Source organism: Rhinatrema bivittatum, chromosome 12, assembly GCF_901001135.1.
Source record: "Rhinatrema bivittatum chromosome 12, aRhiBiv1.1, whole genome shotgun sequence".
NCBI lineage: Eukaryota > Metazoa > Chordata > Amphibia > Gymnophiona > Rhinatrematidae > Rhinatrema > Rhinatrema bivittatum.
In genome coordinates this window covers 21,798,862-21,817,272 of record NC_042626.1, presented here as the reverse complement: position 1 = coordinate 21,817,272, position 18,411 = coordinate 21,798,862, and the positions used below count along the sequence as shown (strand labels likewise).

At 42.1% G+C, this 18,411-nt stretch overlaps 1 protein-coding gene across 4 annotated transcripts in view; it reads right to left on the bottom strand.

Moving 5' to 3' along the window:
• BCL9L (BCL9 like) overlaps positions 1–18,411 on the bottom strand; it is a 129,420-nt gene that overhangs the window by 77,553 nt on the left and 33,456 nt on the right. The window contains exon 1 of one of the 4 annotated variants that reach the window (XM_029572829.1): positions 13,699–13,812. The exons of the other annotated variants lie outside the window; for them this stretch is intronic. The gene's annotated coding sequence lies outside the window, so the exon portion shown is untranslated. Of the gene's footprint in view, positions 1–13,698; positions 13,813–18,411 lie in introns of those variants that run through there. 4 annotated transcript variants of the gene reach the window in all.

The following is an 18,411-nucleotide window of genomic DNA, read 5'->3' as shown; positions in this document are numbered from 1 at the left end:
AATGCTTTCATGCCTCATTGGCATGCACAGGAGTTGAAAGGAAATACTTCATTTTTGCACTCTTACTCTCTCTCTGATCTATTTACTTGACCAAAGGAAGGAGAATCTCTCTCTAAAGGTGGTGAGCAGGCAGCTGCTCTGAAAGGCACACACAGATATGTCTAGACCCCTATCCCACGAGGATGCACTGGAGCCCTCAACCTTCCAATCACACTTTTAAAATGTCCAGGAAAAGTTTCTGTATAGTCTTTCTTTCTTGAAGAAAAATCTAGACCTTCAACGATGGTTTGAAAGGATGCAAGTAATGCAAAAGGATTAAACCGGAGCCTAATATATTTAAAAAGGAAAATAAAATAGCAGGCAACATTATGCCATACAAAATCCTGTTTAAGAACATAAGAACATGCCATACTGGGTCAGACCAAGGGACCATCAAGCCCAGCATCCTGTTTCCAACAGTGGCCAATCCAGGTTACCTGGCAAGTTCCCAAACACTAAGAAGATCCCATGGTTATTCCCTACGTCAGCTTGATTAATAGCAGGTAATGGACTTCTCCTCCAAGAACTTATCCAAATCTTTTTTAAACCCAGCTATACTAACTTCACTAACCACATCCTCTGGCAACAAATTCCAGAGTTTAATTGTGCGTTGAGTGAAAGCATTTTCTCTGATTAGTTTTAAATGTGCTACTTGCTAACTTCATGGAGTGCCCACTAGTACTTCAATTATACAAAAGAGTAAATAACCGATTCACATCTACCCGTTCTAGAGCTCTCATGATTTTAAACACCTCTATCATATCCCCCCTCAGCCGTCTCTTCTCCAAGCTGAAAAGTCCTAACCTCTTTAGCCTTTCCTCATAGGGGAGCTGATCCATCCCCTTTATCATTTTGGTTGCCCTTCTCTGTACCTTCTCCATCGCAACTATATCTTTTTTGAGATGCAGCGACCAGAATTGTACACAGTAATCAAGGTGTGGTCTGACCATGGAGAGATACAGAGGCATTATGACATTTTCCGTTCTATTAACCATTCCCTTCCTAATAATTCCTAACATTCTGTTTGCTTTTTTGACTGCCGCAGCACACTGAGCAGACGATTGCAATGTATTATCTACTATGACGCCTAGATCTTTTTCTTGGGTGGTAGCTCCTAATATGGAACTTAACATCGTGTAATTATAACATGAGTTATTTTCCATATATGCATCACCTTGCACTTGTCCACATTAAATTTCATCTGCCATTTGGAATCCCAATCTTCTAGTCTCGCAATGACCTCCTGCAATTTATCACAATCTACCTGTGATTTAACTACTCTGAATAATTTTGTATCATCTGCAAATTTGATTACCTCACTCGCCTTATTCCTTTCCAGATCATTTATAAATATACTGAAAAGCACTGGTCCAAGTACAGATCCCTGAGGCACTCCACTGTTTACCCTTTTCCACTGAGAAAATTGACCATTTAATCCTACTCTCTGTTTCCTGTCTTTTAACCAGCTTGCAGTCCATAAAAGGACATCGCCTCCTATCCCATGACTTTTTAGTTTACATAGAAGCCTTTCATAAGGGACTTTGTCAAACACCTTCTGAAAATCCAAATACACTATATCTACCGGTTCACCTTTATCCACATGTTTATTAACCCCTCAAAAAAATGAAGCAAATGTGTGAGGCAAGACTTGCCTTGGGTAAATCTATGCTGACTGTATTCAATTAAACCATGTCTTTCTATATGCTCTTCGATTTTGATCTTGAGAATAGTTTCCACTATTTTTCCCGGCACTGAAGTCAGGCTCACTGGTCTACAGTTTCCCAGATCACCCCTGGAGCACTTTTTAAATATTGGGGTTATACTGGCCACCCTCCAGTCTTCAGGTACAATGGATAATTTTAATAATGGTTTACAAATTTTAACTAATAGATCTGAAATTTCATTTTTTAGTTCCTTCAAAACCCTAGGATGCATACCATCTGGTCCAGGTGATTTGCTACTTTTTAGTTTGTCAAAGTGGCCTATTACATCTTCCAGGTTCACCGTGATTTGATTCAGTTCACTGACTCCTCACCCTTGAAAACCATCTCTGGAACTGGTATCTTCCCAACATTCTCATTAGTAAACACAGAAGCAAAGAATTCGTTTAGTCTTTCAGCAATGACCTTATCTTCCCTAAGAGCCCCTTTAACCTCTCTGTCATCTAATGGTCCAACCGACTCCCTCACAGGTTTCTTGCTTTGGATATATTTTTTAAAAAGTTTGTATTATGAGTTTTTGCCTCTACGGCCAACTTCATTCCAAATTCTCTTAGCCTGCCTTATCAATGTATTACACTTAACTTGACAATGCCTATGCTTTTTCCTGTTTTCTTCAGATGGATCTTCTTCCAATTTTTTAAGGCTATTTTTGACTAAAATAGCCTCTTTCACCTCTCTTTTTAACCATGCCGCTAATCGTTTAACCTTCCTTCCACCTTTCTTAATGCGTGGAATACATCTGGACTGGCTTCTAAGATTGTATTTTTAAACAATGTCCATGCCTGTTGTACACCAGCTGCACCTTTCATTTTTTTTCTATTTTCCTCATTTTATCAAAGTTTCCCTTTTGAAAATTTAGTGTTAGAGTTGTAGATTTATATATTGTCCCACTTCCAGTCATTAATTCAGATTTGATCATGTTATGATCACTGTTGCCAAGTGGCCCTACCACTGTTACCTCTCTCACCAAATCCTGCGTTCCACTAAGAATTAAATCTAAAATAGCTCCCTTTCTCAGTTTGTGACATAAGGGCATCTATCTCCTATGAAGCACTTTTTCAGAGTTAATAGAGCTGGAATGAGACCCAGTTTTTTGGAGGCAGAAGTTAGCTTATTCCTAGCTTTACTGGTAGGGTTAATTTCATATGAGGGCATCAAGAGACTGCAAATGCTACAATGCTTTGGAATATGGGTTTAAAAAAACCAGGACTGACGAAAATCTTTCCTCCAGAATCTGGGGTCAACCGACAGCTCCCAATTAAGCTATATGTGAAAAGCTTCTGGACTGTCGGTGGGTCAACGGCTGAACTAGGCCCAACAATCTAAGGGCCAGATTCATTAAGGCCTTTCTCTCATTTTGTATCTATGGAAAAAACCTGTAGTGAATCAGGTACTGAGAGACTCAATTTTTGCCTTGAAATAAAAGGTTTCCTCACAAAGATGAGGAATACTTACCATAGCTCCTGCAGCACGGCTGTTTGCTAGATGATGCTATGGAGGCCAAGGTGCTGATTTTATTCTAACTCCTAATATCTACCTCCCTGTAAATATAGAGATACAAATTGTACTATCTATATAGTAATGGATCTGTTAAGGTTCCTACTGCACAGTAGTTTAAACTATTCTTTTACTAGGAGCTTTATTAGACACCTATATTTTTTTAACCCATTACCTCTGGCCTTTTATTTGTTCAGATGTGGCCATTGTAAGAGCTAGAACAGCTTAAACTACAGTGGGAGGTGTCAGATAGTTTTGTTAATCATTCTACTCCTTCACAATCTTAACAGGTTATCTTGATTTTCAGATTCTACTTCTTCTAAAATTCAGGATGGAAAAGTCAAGAAAAATACTGCAAATCATTTTGGGATTTTTCAGTCAAAAACTTAAAAAAAAGAACAGTAAACAGAAAATGAGAGTTGAATTAGGTGCTTTCCTTTTACACAGTACAGACAGACATGTGTTTTCAGGATTTAGCTGCGGTATACATACACACTGCAAACAAACAGGGAATGTGTGCAATAATGACCAGACATGTACAGCCCAATAGTGGCAGGTCACATTGTACATTATACCTGAACTAGGCAAAGTACTCAAGATCCAATCTATTTGTTAATTCCACAGTACAGTCCCTTTTTCCTCACAAATATAGTAGCCCATACCTATAGTACCTGAATCTAATCCACTTTGAAGTGGCTGAAAGACAAAATTTAATATATAAATACAACTGTATTACTATCCGCAGCAGACACAGAAATTTCACAAAACAAAATTGCTAAGAGAAATCCCGATATGCTCAGTTATTCTCCACTATGCTTACTGTTCTCCTTTCTTGTAGGTCAAGGTTTTATAAGGGTGCTGATGACAAACTCAGAGTTTAAAGAGCAGCAGAATGACTGGAGACCTTTCAGAATGACTCCACAAGGCAGGGTTAACAGGAAGACATGCTAACCTCACTAACTCAACACACAGTGTTTGCCCTCCACCGTCATTTTGATATTTCAGATTCTCATTCAGTCCTCCAAGCACATGCCAACACCTCATGACTCTCGGGGGCATCTCAGGCTGTCCAGTCCTCCCGGAAATAAAGGGCTCCTCTCCCAGTACATCTGGAAAATAAAAAAATTAATGCTCCCCCCACCCCCAGAGATCAAGCAACGTCTCCAGCAACTGAAGATTCATTTCCCAAATAATTCAAATTACATCTACAAGGATAAAGGATTTATCTCCAGGCAATGCCCCTGTCTGGAACAGGAGAGTAGAGGAATTTGCCCTGTGCGTTTCCACCTGCTTCCCGCACAAGGTGCAGAACGCAAAAGGGCAAGTGCCTCAGCCACCGCTCTTAAACTGAAGGTCAGACGTAGACGTGCCAGTTTTTATTTGCTGAAGTATTTAGCAAACTTCATTCTCTTTCTCCTGGCCTCTTTGGCAGCTTGTGGGAGAGCCTCAAGCAATTAGATCACTTTATTTACTTCCCAAATTCCCTTTCTTGTTGGGACCTTTAAACCCTAAAAAATAAACTGAATCAGAATTAAAAAAAACCAAAAAAAAAAAAAACCCAACCCTGGAAACACCATAGGCTAAAGCGTTTCTCCCACCCCCCAGCGGAAGCGCCTGCACCCACACAGCCTAAGATGACGTGTCTACATTGATCTCTCTCTCAATCTACTGTAGTGTCTGCTGCAAAAGCTAGAGATTTCTGAGCAAGGGATGTCACCAAGGATCTGCCCTCTGAATAAAATCTGCTATCGCTTTTCATAACTGCTTCTGGAGAAAGAAAAAATAATGTTTGTTGTGAATTCTTGGAACTGTCGCTAAGTAATGAAGAGGAAAAAAAAAAAAAAAAAGGGTGTGTGGTAGAAACCACACTTCTCTGTCTGGTAGCCATCCAGTCCACTGACTCAGCCAGCTTGGTAGTGTGCCATCAATTAAAAACAAAAAAAAAAAAGTCATCATTTACACTCGGCGAGGGGCAGGGGGAGGGGACAGCAGGATCTGTGAACTTCAGAAGTGAAGCAGAGACTTTGAAAGCGTGAAGGATATTTTTAGTTGGTTTGTTATTGGTAGGAGGCAGGTATCAGATGATGCGGTGGCAGTCGCTCTCTCGCTCAGTCTGCGTTTCCTGCTGTGGTGCTTTTCTCTTTGCTGAGCTGGAGAATCAGGACTTGCACGGCTTCAAAAGACCCTTTTACTATTCCGCGCTTTCAGCTTACAAATTCGTAACTACCAGTAGCGCATACCCCTTTTCTACTGGGAGTTTAAAATTATCTTTTTTGTGTGGATTTTGGTTTGCTTTTTTTTGCTCCACAGCAAGAAGTTCACCTTCCCAGGCCACCCCCCACGGTGGGGTACACGGCTACCTCCCTCCCGGCTTCCTGCAAATTCCAGAAACCCAGAAAGCAGAACATCTTGGTGTTACCCTACCTAGGTAGCAGGGCCTCGCTTTGTGAATCCCGGAGATCCGTTCTCCGGTATCAGGATGCTGCCAAGCCTGACACTGCCAAAAAAACCCAAACCTTACATAGAAGGCAAATATGGCACTACTGGAAGTCTTAAAACAACCCCGAAGCACTGGTCCCAGGGCAGCATTCAGCCGTAATGGTTTATTCGGGTCCTTGACCTGATAAATGCTAGGTTTTTAAAGGGTGGGGGTGGATGGGAGATGCAGGGCAGCAATTCAGCAAGGATAAGAGGGAGAATTAAAAGGGGGGGGGGGGGGGTTAATTTTTTTTTTCTAGTGAAATCCATGAAAAGGAGCCGAAGATTTAGTGGCTGAGAAAATAAAATGGCAGCTTTCTGCAAGCTGCTTGTAAGCCCTGGAGTCGGAAGGTCTGGGAGTAATTTCACCCTCCCACATGCTGGGCTCAGTTTGTACGGGGGGGCGGGGGGGGGGCAGAAGTCAGACCTTTTCCAAGGCATTCTGGGAAAGAAGCCAATTGGAGCAAACTGCTAAACACCACTCCTGGATAGAAAGCAATACACAAAGAGAGAAAGAAAATGAAATCTGACAATCGCACCCGACATGCCCTGACTTAAAAGGGAGGTCCATTCACGCCATGGTAGACTCATGACAAACCTACTTGGAGACACTTCCCCCAAAAGAGGCGAAATCGCAGACAGTTACAAACAGCAAAGGAGCAGGTCCAGAGAGTAAAACAAGGCAGGAGAACATAGGCTACAGCCAAGAACAGCCTTTTTCCTAAGCTTTATCTACGGAAGAGGCAGTAAACTCTCTAAGGTTGTCCAACCGGGGAGCGCTCAGCTTAGTGGCAATGATTGTGGGGTACCCAAGTACAGGGAGCGCTCAGCCTGATGGCAGCAAGAGTGGAAGTCATGAAGCTACACTAATGGAGAGAGCTCAACTTGCTGGTGGCAAGAGTGGAAGTCATGAAGCTACACTAATGGAGAGAGCTCAACTTGCTGGTGGCAAGAGTGGAAGTCAGGAAGCTACACTAATGGAGAGAGCTCAACCTGCTGGTGGCAAGAGTGGAAGTCATGAAGCTACACTAATGGAGAGAGCTCAACTTGCTGGTGGCAAGAGTGGAAGTCATGAAGCTACACTAATGGAGAGAGCTCAACCTGCTGGTGGCAAGAGTGGAAGTCATGAAGCTACACTAATGGAGAGAGCTCAACTTGCTGGTGGCAAGAGTGGAAGTCATGAAGCTACACTAATGGAGAGAGCTCAACCTGCTGGTGGCAAGAGTGGAAGTCAGGAAGCTACACTAATGGAGAGAGCTCAACCTGCTGGTGGCAAGAGTGGAAGTCATGAAGCTACACTAATGGAGAGAGCTCAACTTGCTGGTGGCAAGAGTGGAAGTCATGAAGCTACACTAATGGAGAGAGCTCAACTTGCTGGTGGCAAGAGTGGAAGTCATGAAGCTACACTAATGGAGAGAGCTCAACTTGCTGGTGGCAAGAGTGGAAGACATGAAGCTACACTAATGGAGAGAGCTCAACTTGCTGGTGGCAAGAGTGTGAGATCCATGAGGCTGCAGTAATGGGGGGGACCATAGCACAGTAACAGTGACACTTGGGATAGCTCAGCTCGAAAGTAATGAGCATGGGACTTATTATACTGTAGGGATATGCATATGTCGCATGCGGGAAACGGAGAGCACATGTGTATTTTGAATGAGATACACGGATACTATCTGTTTTTCCGTGCTTAGTCGTGTATTAAAGTCAGCAAGGTACGCGTGTATCTGCCGAAACAGACATAACAAATGCACATGCCTATTAAGAACATAAGAAATTGCCATACTGGATCAGACCAAGGGTCCATCAAGCCCAGCATCCTGTTTCCAACAGTGGCCAATCCAGGCCATAAGAACCTGGCAAGTACCCAAAAACTAAGTCTATTTCATGTTACTGTTGCTAGTACTAGCAGTGGCTAATTTCTAAGTCAACTTAATTAATAGCAGGTAATGGAATTCTCCTCCAAGAACTTACCCATTCCTTTTTTAAATACAGCTATACTAACTGCACTAACCACATCCTCTGGCAACAAATTCCAGAGTTTAATTGTGCGTTGAGTGAAAAAGAACTTTCTCCGATTAGTTTTAAATGTGCCACATGCTAACTTCATGGAGTGCCCCCTAGTCTTTCTATTATCCGAAAGCGTAAATAACCGATTCACATCTACCTGTTCTAGACCTCTCATGATTTTATAGAAACATAGAAATGACGGCAGAAGAAGTCCAAACGGCCCATCCAGCCTGCCCAGCAAGCTTTGCACATTTTTTTTCTCATACTCATCTGTTACTCTTGGCTCTTAGTAACCTTTTGGTTCTATTTCCCTTCCACCCCCACCATTAATGCAGAGAGCAGTGTTGGAGCTGCATCTATGTGAAATATTTAGCTTAATTAGTTAGAGGTAGTAACCACCGCAATAAGCAAACTACACCCATGCTTATTTGTTTTCCCAGACTATGTAATTCAGTCCTTTTTGGTTGTTGCCTGTATATAGATCATCTTTTCTTCATTCCCCCTGCCACTGAAGCAGAGAGTTATGCTGGACATGCATTGAAAGTGAAACATCAGTCTTTCTCCCCAGCCGTTAAAGCTGAGAGCTATGCTGGATATGCATTTTAAACACCTCTATCATATCCCCCCTCAGCCGTCTCTTCTCCAAGCTGAAGAGGCCTAACTTCTTTAGTCTTTCCTCATAGGGGGAGCTGTTCCATTCCCCTTATCATTTTGGTAGCCCTTCTCTGTACCTTCTCCATCGCGACTATATCTTTTTTGAGATGCGGCGACCAGAACTGTACACAGTATTCAAGGTGCGGTCTCACCATGGAGCGATACAGAGGCATTATGACATTTTCCGTTTTATTCACCATTCCCTAATAATTCCCAACATTCTGTTTGCTTTTTTTGACTGCCACAGCACACTGAACCGACGATTTCAATGTGTTATCCACTATGATGCCTAGATCTCTTTCTTGGGTAGTAGCACCTAATATGGAACCTAACATTGTGTAACTATGGCATGGGTTATTTCTCCCTATATGCATCACCTTGCACTTATCCACATTAAATTTCATCTGCCATTTTGATGCCCATTTTTCCAGTCTCACAAGGTCTTCCTGCAATTTATCACAATCTGCTTGTGATGTAACTACTCTGAACAATTTTGTATTATCTGCAAATTTGATTACCTCACTTGCCGTATTTCTTTCCAGATCATTTATAAATATATTGAAAAGTAAGGGTCCTAATACAGATCCCTGAGGCACTCCACTGCCCACTCCCTTCCACTGAGAAAATTGTCCATTTAATCCTACTCCGTTTCCTGTTTTTTAGCCAGTTTGTAATCCACAATAGGACATAGCCACCTATCGCATGACTTTTTACTTTTCCTGGAAGCCTCTCATGAGGAACTTGTCAAATGCCTTCTGAAAATCCAAGTACACTACATCTACCAGTTCACCTTTATCCACATGTTTATTAACTCCTTCAAAAAAGTGAAGCAGATTTGTGAGGCAAGACTTGCCTTGGGTAAAGCCATGCCGACTTTGTTCCATTAAACCATGTCTTTCTATATGTTCTGTGATTTTGAGGTTTAGAACACTTTCCACTATTTTTCCTGGCACTGAAGCCAGGCTAACCAGTCTGTAGTTTCCCGGATTGCCCCTGGAGCCCTTTTTAAAAATTAGGGTTACATTTGCTATCCTCCAGTCTTCAGGTACAATGGAAGATTTTAATGATAGGTTACAAATTGTTACTAATAGGTCTGAAATTTCATTTTTTAGTTCCTTCAGAATTCTGGGGTGTATACCATCTGGTCCAGGTGATTTACTACTCTTCAGTTTGTCAATCAGGTCTACCACATCTTCTATGTTCACCGTGATTTGGTTTGGTGCATCTGAATCATTACCCATGAAAATCTTCTCCAGCACGGGTACCTCCCCAACATCCTCATCAGTAAACACCGAAGTAATGGGGAAGGCACAGCCTGATGGAAGTGAGTATGAAACCAGGAAGCTGCAGTAATGGGGAGAGCTCATGTTAGTGCCAGAGATGGTGGGACACATGAGTTCATGGTATCTGAAAGGGCTTATCCTGGAAGTGGGGATCAATGAGACCCTGGGTCCTGGAAAAATTCAGCTTAGCATTATAGCAATGACACCATAAGAAGAGAGTGGGAGTGACGGGTGATTCCCTTGTTTCAGAGAGGGGTCAGTGCACAGCAGACATTATGGCTTTACATTAACCATGACCAGCAGGTATTAGTCTCACTTGGCACCAGTCGTTATCATCTAGGCAGTAAATAGCCAAGCACCCTGATGATTTTATGTGGTTTGCTAGCTTTAAACCTTTTTACTGGCCAGCCAGCAGGAATAGCCATTGCCAGCGTCTATGTATTTGCTCAGTTTTGTTTTATTCTTGTGTTTTTACGCATGTGCTTATGTTACCCATCCAGAGCCATGGATGGCACGAGATATAAATCTTTGAAACAAACAAAACATCTGTTATAGGTAAGCAACTTTGTCTCTGAAACCAAAGTGAATGACTAATCACAATGATGAGGGCTCCCTAGTTAAAGGTTGTTGTTAATCAGAAGGCGGAAGAAGAGTGGCCACAACAAACCACCAACAAAGCAGCAATTATTTTTCATGGGTTAGCACTCTGCTTTTTTTTTTTTTTTTTTTTTAAACACGAAGACAACCCTAAAACGATATAATGGTCCCTAGGAGGTCTGGAGTCGGATTCTAATCCGTGAAAAGAACCTGAAGAATAGATTGTCCAAACTTGTTATGTTAAGATTCGGCATCTAAACCGTGTGATCTGAACGCCACGGTGCAGCTTTGCATATCTTTTCTATAGAGGCTGCCTTTAATTGGGCTACTGATCTGATATAACCATGGCCCTGGCATTATCAGCCTTGCCATGCCCTTCTAAAATCAGTCATAGCTGGGCGTAGGTTACGAATATGCAATCCACTCTCCAATCCTAGGCTTGTTTGTGCAGAAGGAATCAAAAAGCTGGATGGACTTTCTAGAGCCTTTAGTCCATTCCAGCTAAAAGATGATGACTCTCTTACAATCCTCCAAAGTGTGCAAGGTTCATTCATCTTTGCTGGCATGTGGCCTTGGGAAAAATGTTAGAACAATTGAGCAATTAAGCTGGAACTCCAATGCAACCTTAGGCAGATACTTAAGATGTGTAGATAGCACCAACCTACTGTGACGAAATTTAGTACAAGGAGGTGAAGTTACCAAGGCTGGAGCTCACAGATTCTACAGGCACAACTGACCAAGTCAGATACTTGACAAAAAAAAAAAAAAGTTTCAAAATGGATTTCCATCAGCTAAGTGAGTACCACATTAAGGTCCCATGACACAGCAGGTGGCTTGATGGGAGGCTTTGAATGAAGCAAGCACCAAATGCATTTTGGATAATTTGAAGGGGGCGTATAGCATAAGCAGGGAGACTTATCAGAAGACAGTTACAGTAATCAATACCAGAAAAAAAGAATAGATTGCAGGACAATACGGATTATTTCGGCTTCAGATGCCATAATAACCTGAGCTTGGAAAATGACATGTGTTACAGCAGTTAGATGATTGGTCAAAGAAAGTGCAGGATCAATGAGGTTACATGTGCCCCTAGATATTTTGATTTCATGATATTTTTTTTTTAAGAGTAATTTCTTCAGGAATATTTGGTTTTATTTAAACTTAGTGCTAATTGATTTTGGTTGAGCCAGTTTTGAAGGGAAGATAGACAGTGTATGAGAAACTCTTCAGATAAATTCCAAGATGTTTTACACGGGAAATAAAAAATGGATATCGATGGCATACAGTTTGTAGTGCACCCCAAGGCCAACCAGCAGACAACATAAGGGAGTCAAATGGATACAGTCCATTAAGTCCAAGAGATAAAAAAGGAACTAGGGCCATGCCACTCAGCTGTAAAGATATGGAAACTGCCGTGCTTGCTTGGATGGGACTTCTGTTTCTTAAAAGAAGCTCTGGAAATGTGTTGTACAAATAACGCCACTGAGGAAGCTTCATGTTCATTACTGAGATTAAGAACTGCAGGACCCCGAATCCAATAGCAGGGCAGAATTGTTAAAAAAGCATTCGTTTCAACTCCACTCTTTTAGGCTCTGCAGATAATGAATGGAGAATATTGGAGTTTAAAGCCCGACACACGGGAGTTTCAGAAATATGCTCATTTCATCATGGATGTTTCTCTGTTTTGCTAAATAGTTTAATAGCCAGTTCATATCTTTAAAAGATGAACATGCCTTGTAGCCACAAGGCAGGTGTCATCGATGCAATATTAATGTATCTATTTTCAATTTTTAGATCTCTGGGCTACAGAATTGGTTCTGAACCAAGGGTGTGTGTACCCCAGGGGTACCTGGAAGCTTATCAGGGGGTGCACAACCAGGCCATCACAACATGGAAAGAGGGGAGCCCTGTAGAAAGCAACCACCTGTCCCTGTCACACAAAGGGGTACCTCAAAACAGGCCATTGTATGCTTGCATTCAGCTGAAAAAGTAAAAAGGAGGTGCGAGGCCTCACTGCTGCCACACAGGAGAGGGGAGCCCGAAGCTGCCATCGCTAGCACATGAGAAGCAGCTGGCTGCACAGCTAAGGCAGGCAGAGGACACTGAAAGCGCTGTGCTTCCTGCCCCACAGTTGTCTCCTCTTCCTCCTTGCTCCCTATTGTACAAGCTTCCTGATTGGAAATGAAGCCACAGGGACAGAAAGCACGGCGCTTTCACCGAGCTCTGTGCTGTCAGCTGTCTCTGCTTTCGTCTTGTCGTCTGGCTGGCTGCTTCTTCCAACTCTCACTACTCCTTCGCTTACAGCGGTGGCTGTACTGCTGCTCTACAGCTACCATGAGAGAGAGAGAGAGCAAGACTAGTGAGAAGGAGAGAGGTGTGGAGGGAGATCAAGAAAAGGGATATGGAAGATTAGTAGGTTGTGGACCACCGGATGGGGGTGTTTGAGATTAATCATGGAAGGTGAAAGACAGGTAAGTAGATAGAAAGGGAGACTGAGGGCTGGGAGGCATAGGGGGAAAAATAAATCAGAGAGAGATGAAGATCAAGGACCAAGAAGTATGGGGGGGGGGGGGGGGGGGAAAGCCAGAAGGTAGCTGATGTAGGAACAGAAGGCGAGGAGGATGGGCTGACAGCCAGCAAAGAAGAGGAGGAGGAATCAGAGGGTCACAGGTGGAAGAGAAAGGGACGTAGAAAAGCAGGACATGAACAGACGAATGGAGATGAATGGGAGGAAGACAGAAGAGGAGCAAAATAAATATAATAATTCACGGAGCAAGTATTTCAGATTGGTGAGTCATAAATATGTATAAAGGAGAGAGATACTTGGAGCAGAGCAAGAGAGAAAAATGAGATTAAAGAAAGATCTGAGAAACAGGTGAAGAAGCCCCCCCTTTTTTTTTTAGTTATCCGCTCTCCCTCCCCTGCCTTCCTCTAATACTCCCCCCCCCCCATTTCTCGCATTTAACTCCCCTCTCCCTGCCCCCCCTTTTCCTCCTCCCCTCCGAATTGTAGATGAGGCTGTTTAGCACCCTCTGCTATATAATATACACTGTCCATCTATGTATAATCCTCGGCATATCAACCTTGGATATAAGCCTTTGTTATACAATCACTGTATAAAAACGAAACCATCAGACCCCTTCACCTCTCTGGTACCCCGCTTATCTCTACCTAGCTCTGTCTCCTTCCAAACCCCCGTTTTTATTGTAACTTTGCTTTCTGCTTCTGTGTTAAGTTACCTGAGCTCTATCTAAACTGATGTGATGTGTTACATGAACGTCGGTATAGAAAAGTTTTAAATAAATAAAGAAAGGCAGAACCAGAAAACAAAATTAGAAGACAGAAAACAAGAAAGCAGAGAAGAGATGGAAGGGACGGGACCCTTACAATCACAACAATATAGTATTTGCTATAAACCTTACATTTTTGAGAACCAGGGTACACTGAGAACCAAACAGGCTGATTAGAGTCCTGCCATCAGCCTCACGTATAGGAAACCTTTAGAGGATGGTCTGCTTATTTAGGTGCTCTTCGTATTAACATATTGACCAAGAAGCCATAATCCACAACCACTAAACACAAAAATAAAAAAAGTGAAACTAAATCAATGAACGTTATCGTCACCAACATTCTCCTTTTAAAAAGTTACATTAAAAATTACTACTTAGTATTTCTATAGCTAGGCACCCGCAGTGCTGTACAGATATTGTACATAGAATATGTAGTCCTTGCTCCATCGCAACGGACTTAAGTATCTATTGTCATACACCTTGCAAAATGGACAAATTCTTACTGCAGTTAGTTTTTATTCCAAGTAACCCAATGCAGTATGATCCTTTCAAGAGTACAATATCTGAATTGAAGCCTGCTCAACCCCTTTGTGTATCTGTTACCATGTGTCCATTATATACAAACATATTATTCTTGGAGAATGTTACCATTCAATTTACTAGGGATGTGCATTTGTTTTCTCCGATTCGGCTCTGCCTCCAGCCCCCACCCACTAAGGTTTAGCGGCTTTTATCTGGTTATCCAAGGCTTCTACGCCAAATATATTTACTCCAGCTCATAGCAGACGTACACGTCCATAGGGCAGGAAAAATGGAATTTGTATTTTATTTTTCCTCCTATGGAAAAATCATAGGTGCCCACTCATGCCACCCTATTCCCACTGCTCTATCCAAGTCCTTTAGAATAAAAAAAAAAAAAAAAAGAGCATCAGGAAAACAATTGAGAACAAGTCCCAATCTGGAGCAGTTTCTCATCACTTTTAGTCTTGTGATTGCCATAGCACCTATGTCAGTATTGGTATGAGCAAATCCGATGGAGGAAGGGGGTGTTCTCTTGGCAAAGCTGAATGACATCCCGTGCTCATTCTTCACAATTAGCAGTAGCCTGGATAAAAGGGTTACAAAGGAGGTGATGCTTTCCTTCCCAGGTGGCTGGAAGTGCATATACACTTCCAAAAGCACATATACTCTTTTGCCCACTGCAGGAGGGATGCCAAGGCTCCCACAACAGAATAGTTCATTCCAGGATAGGTTTAAAGGAGTAAATGGTAATTCAGGCTGACTGGAGCCCTCATCTCCCAGTTCTATGAGATTCTGCATGGATGTGTAGGTGAAAGTGAGCACTGATCTAGGCTGTCTTTTTTTTTTTTTTTTTATAACCATACTGGGTCAGACCAAGGGTCCATCAAGCCCAGCATCCTGTTTCCAACAGTGGCCAATCCAGGCTATAAGAACCTGGCAAGTACCCAAAAACTAAGTCTATTCCATGTTACTGTTGCTAGTAATAGCAGTGGCTATTCTCTAAGTGAACTTAATTAATAGCAGGTAATGGACTTCTCCTCCAAGAACTTATCCAATCTTTTTTTAAACACAGCTATACTAACTGCACTAACCACATCCTCTGGCTTCTTCCAGAGGGTGACATAAATAGCATTAGTCACTCTTCTTCTTTCTGGATGTGTCGACTCTTTTCTGGAGGCCATACAGGCTCTTTTCTAAATCATACTATTGCACCAGCCCTTATTGAGAGTTTAATCATCCCCTTGTAGGATTAATTAGTAAATACACCTGCAAATTTAAAGTACTCTAATTCCAACTCCCTTAGTAACCTAAACTTAGCTAGGAACTCACAAAATTAAGATGAAGGCAGCAGTCTAGCAGCAAGAGGGGGGCTTTCCAATCTTTTGCATTGAGTGTCACATGTATGATGATTTACCCACCAGTGAGAGATTGTATGTGTGCACCTGGTACAAAGAGCTCCTGGCTCTCAGAGAACGAGTCTGATCTCTGGAGGAGCGGATGCAGAGAGGTACATTGATGAGACCTTCAGGGACATAGTAGCCAAGACCCAAATCTAATCTAGCAGCCCCAGTGCTGCCTTGGATCAGAAAGGTGCCCGGTTGGAGGACATCACCCTGATGTAGCAGGAAGTGATCCTGTAGCAAGGACCTGCTCTCCAGGTGATGCATTGTCCTCTTGCACTGAGGATAAGTCTCCCAGAGCTACTGCCCAGGAGGGAAGGGTTAGGTCAGCCATCATACTTGGTGATTCAATTATTAGAAATGTAGTTAACTGGGTGGCTGGTGGGCATGAGGTACACCTGGTAACTTGCCTGCCTGGTGCAAAGGTGGCAGATCTCACACATCACCTATATAGGATTATAGACAGTGCTGGGGAAGAACTGGCTGTCATGGTACATGTGAGCACCAACAATGTAGTAAAATGTGGGAGAGAGGTTCTGGAAGCCAAATTTAGGATATTTTAGGTAGAAAGCCGAAATCCAAAACCTCCAGGGTGGCATTTTATGAAAGGCTCCCTATTCCAGAGGAAGGCAGAGCTCTGGTGTCTCAATGTGAGGATAAGACAATGGTGCAGGGAAGAGGGATTCAGTTTTGTAAGAAACTGGGGAACCTTTTGGGGAAGGGGGAGACTTTTCCGAAAGGATGGGCTCCACCTTAATCAGAGTGAAATCAGGCTGCTGGTGCTAACTTTTAAAAAGGAGCTAGAGCAGCTTTTAAACTAGAACAAGGGGGAAAGCAGACAGTCACTTAGCAGTGCATGGTTCGGAAGAATGTATCTTTGAAGGATACTAATGAAACAGGAGAGTTAGGGTATGCCAACAGAGAGGTTTCAATAAAAGCATACGTAATCCATGTGCCTATAAGTAAAGAATCACCTGAGCTAAAGAATTCCAAATTATCCCTATCAACTGAAAAGCAGGCTGTTAATACAAACAAAAAATGCACTTTGAAATGTCTGTATTCCACTGCCAGAAGTCTAAAAATAAGATGGGAGCGTTAGAGTGTATAGCAGTGAATGATGAGATTGACATAATTGGCATCGCAGAGACCCAGTGGAAGGAGGATAACCAATGGGACAGTGCTATATCAGGGTACAAATTATATCGCAATGATAGGTAGGACCAACTTGGTGGGGGTGTGGCACTTTATGTCCAGGAGTGTATAGAGTCCTCAGGATAAAGATCATATAAGAGATTAAATGCTCAGTAGAATCTATATGGGTAGAAATCCCATGTGTTTTGGGTAAGAGTATAGTGATAGGAGTATACTACCATCCACCTGGCCAAAATGGTCAGACAGATGATGAAATGCTAAGAGAAATCAGGGAAGCTAATCAATTTGGCAGTGAGGTAATAATTGGGAGATTTCAATTATCCCAATATTAACTGGGTAAATGTAACATCAGGACATGCTAGAGACAAAGTTCCTGGATGGAATAAACGACTGCTTCATGGAGCAATTGGTTCAGAACCAAAACGAGAGAGGGAGCTATTTTAGATTTAATTCTTAGTGGAATGCAGGATTTGGTGAGAGAGAACGGTGATGGGGGCCACTTGGCAGTAGTGATCATAACATGATCAAATTTGAACTAAAGACTAGAAGGGGGACAATAGGTAAATCTACAGCTCTAACACTAAATTTTCAAAAGGGAAACATTGATTAAAATGAGGAAAATAGAAAAAAACTGAAAGGTGCAGCTGCAAAGATTAAAAGTGTACAACAGGCATGGACATTGTTTAAAAATACAATCTTAGAAGCGCAGTCCAGATGTAAAGATGTAAAAAGGTGGAAGGAAGGCAAAATAATTACCAGTATGGTTAAAAGGTGAGGTGAAAGAGGCTATTTTAGCCAAAAAACATCCTTCAAAAATTTGAAGCATGATCCATCTGAAGAAAATAGGAAAAAGCATAAGCATTGTCAAGTTAAGTGTAAAACATTGATAAGGCAGGCTAAGACAGAATTTGAAATGAAGCTGGCCATAAAGGCACAAACTAATAAAAGCTTTTTTAAATATATCCAAAGCAAGAAACCTGTGAGGGAGTCGGTTGGACCATTAGATGACAGAGAGCTTAAAGGGGCTCTTAGGGAAGATAAGGCCATTGCAGAAAAATTAAATGAATTCCTTGCTTATGTATTTACTAATGAGGATGTTGGGGAGATACTGGTTCCGGAGATGGTTTTCAAGGGTGATGAGTCAGATGAACTGAACCAAATCACTGTAAACCTGGAAGATGTAGTAGGCCAGATTGACAAACTAAAGAGTAGCAAGTCACCTGGACCAGATGGTATGCATCCCAGGGTGCTGAAAGAACTAAAAAATGAAGTTTCAGATCTATTAGTTAAAATGTGTAACCTATCATTAAAATCATCCATTGTACCTGAAGACTGGAGGGTGGCCAATGTAACCTCAATATTTAAAACTGGCTCTAGGGGCGATCTGGAAACTATAGACCAGTGAGCCTGACTTCAGTGCCGGGAAAAATAGAATCTATTCTAAAGATTAAAATCACAGAGCATATAGAAAGACAGGCAGCATGGATTTACACAAGGGAAGTCTTGCCTCACACTCTGCTTCATTTCTTTGAAGGGGGTTAATAAACATGTGGATAAAGGTGAACCGGTAAATGTAATGTATTTGGATTTTCAGCAGGCGTTTGACAAAGTCCCTCATGAGAGGTTTCTAAGAAAACTAAAAAGTCATGGGATAGGAGGCGATGTCCTTTCATGGATTAGAAACTGATTAAAAGACTGGAAGCAGAGAGTAGAATTAAATGTTCAATTTTCTCAGTTGAAAAGAGTAAACAGTGGAGTGCCTCAGGCATCT